The sequence below is a fragment of the Pseudopodoces humilis genome, chromosome 4 (genome assembly GCF_049639895.1).
Source record: "Pseudopodoces humilis isolate 2021_Gansu_Grassland_sample_001 chromosome 4, ASM4963989v1, whole genome shotgun sequence".
NCBI classification, from domain to species: Eukaryota; Metazoa; Chordata; class Aves; order Passeriformes; family Paridae; genus Pseudopodoces; species Pseudopodoces humilis.
Genome location: NC_142203.1, coordinates 45982487 through 45983976, shown reverse-complemented (window position 1 = coordinate 45983976; position 1490 = coordinate 45982487). Strand labels below are relative to the sequence as shown.

General features: G+C 46.2%; 1 non-coding gene across 1 annotated transcript; it reads left to right on the top strand.

The window, feature by feature from the left end:
- The first annotated feature begins 379 nt into the window (after positions 1-379).
- On the top strand, positions 380-451 carry TRNAH-GUG (transfer RNA histidin (anticodon GUG)). Its single transcript has one exon. It is a non-coding gene; the product is annotated as a tRNA-His (tRNA).
- Positions 452-1490: the final 1039 nt, after the last annotated feature.

The window sequence follows — 1490 nt, the reverse complement described above, 5'->3', positions numbered from 1 at the left end:
CGTGCTTTCACCAGGTTTTCCCCCCGCCTTTGTTTTCCAAAGACAGAAAGAAAATTCACAGACCAAAATTATTTCACGTTTGGAGCTAGATATTGGCCGAACAGAAGGCTATGGGAGATTTCATCAACAAACTGCAGTTGCCAAAAGGAGCAGGAATATTTTTCTGCCACCATAACATTTGAGCCCCTCTTTGGCAGGTATTCGATCGGCAGCTCCGTTTTCAGCCGAGGGATGCCCGGGGTGCCGCAGCAGCAGCGGCCAGCCCGGGGAGGATGGCCGCAGGTGGCATGTTCTAGCCGGCCCACACTAGATGGCAATGCTTGCCCGGCTCTGCAAAGCGGGATGCAAAAAGCTGCATGGGACACGTCCTTTGTAGCCTGCCGTGATCGTATAGTGGTTAGTACTCTGCGTTGTGGCCGCAGAAACCTCGGTTCAAATCCGAGTCACGGCACGGTGGGAACGCGGCTGTTTTAGACCTCCCGTCTGGGGACTGCGCCGGGGAGGCGACACCCCGCAAACCCTCACTCTGCAGAAAGCACTTCAGTCTCCGATTTACAGAAAAAAACAGGTGAGAGAAAGCAGCAGCTGCACAAAAGAAAGGTTCATATGTCTCACCGATACCTGACAAGGTATCAGCAGCCCTCTGTGCACCATGAGCTTTTCCGTCCCTTTTTGTGTGATTTCAACAAGATCACGCAGATGTTGCTGTACTAATGTTGGCTGGGACAACATTTTCTCCAATTTCACACTATCTGACAATTCTTTTAACAAATTACCTTCCCAGCAAACATTAATTTCTTCCTATGATTTGTTCCCAGGGATTACTCACCACAAAGGAAAATTTCAGAAGAGTTTTTCTAGAAAGAGCAGCAAAAGAGGCACTAAATCACATGCGAATTATTTCTTTACCATGAGGCTTCATAGTATCTTTACTCAAAGAATAATATATTTATGAGATGAGTAATCAATGGCAGCAAATGTAAGGCATCATGTCTAGGTATAAATTTTATAAAAGAGAAACAAGACACTGCTGGAAGTGCAGTGTCCTTTTTTTTGGGGGGGGAGGGGGTGGGGGGGGGGGGGAGGGGAGGAGAGGATGATGCAACCGAAAGGATTCTGCCACAGGGTAGAAAAATGGTCCAATAAGATTCCCTGTTTATCAAAGCAACATTCATTCCTTCTGCCCATTCTGCCTGCTGGGTGTTTCTGTCTGCTAATGCAGCAGTGCTAGGGACCAGTGGCTTTCCAGTATGGGAAAGGTGAGGTAGAGAAGCTGGCTGAAAGGTACAAGGGAAGAAATTTTGAAGAGACACTCCCAGGCGCCTACTGTTGGCAATTTGTATGCTGACTGGATGGTGTGGCAACACAGTTCTAATTTGTTATTAATAGAATATGCTCAAAAATTTATTAACAAACTTAGATTATTTAACCAACTGGAATTTTATCTATAGACAGCTACTCATCCTGATGACTGAAGTAAAGAGTGCTCA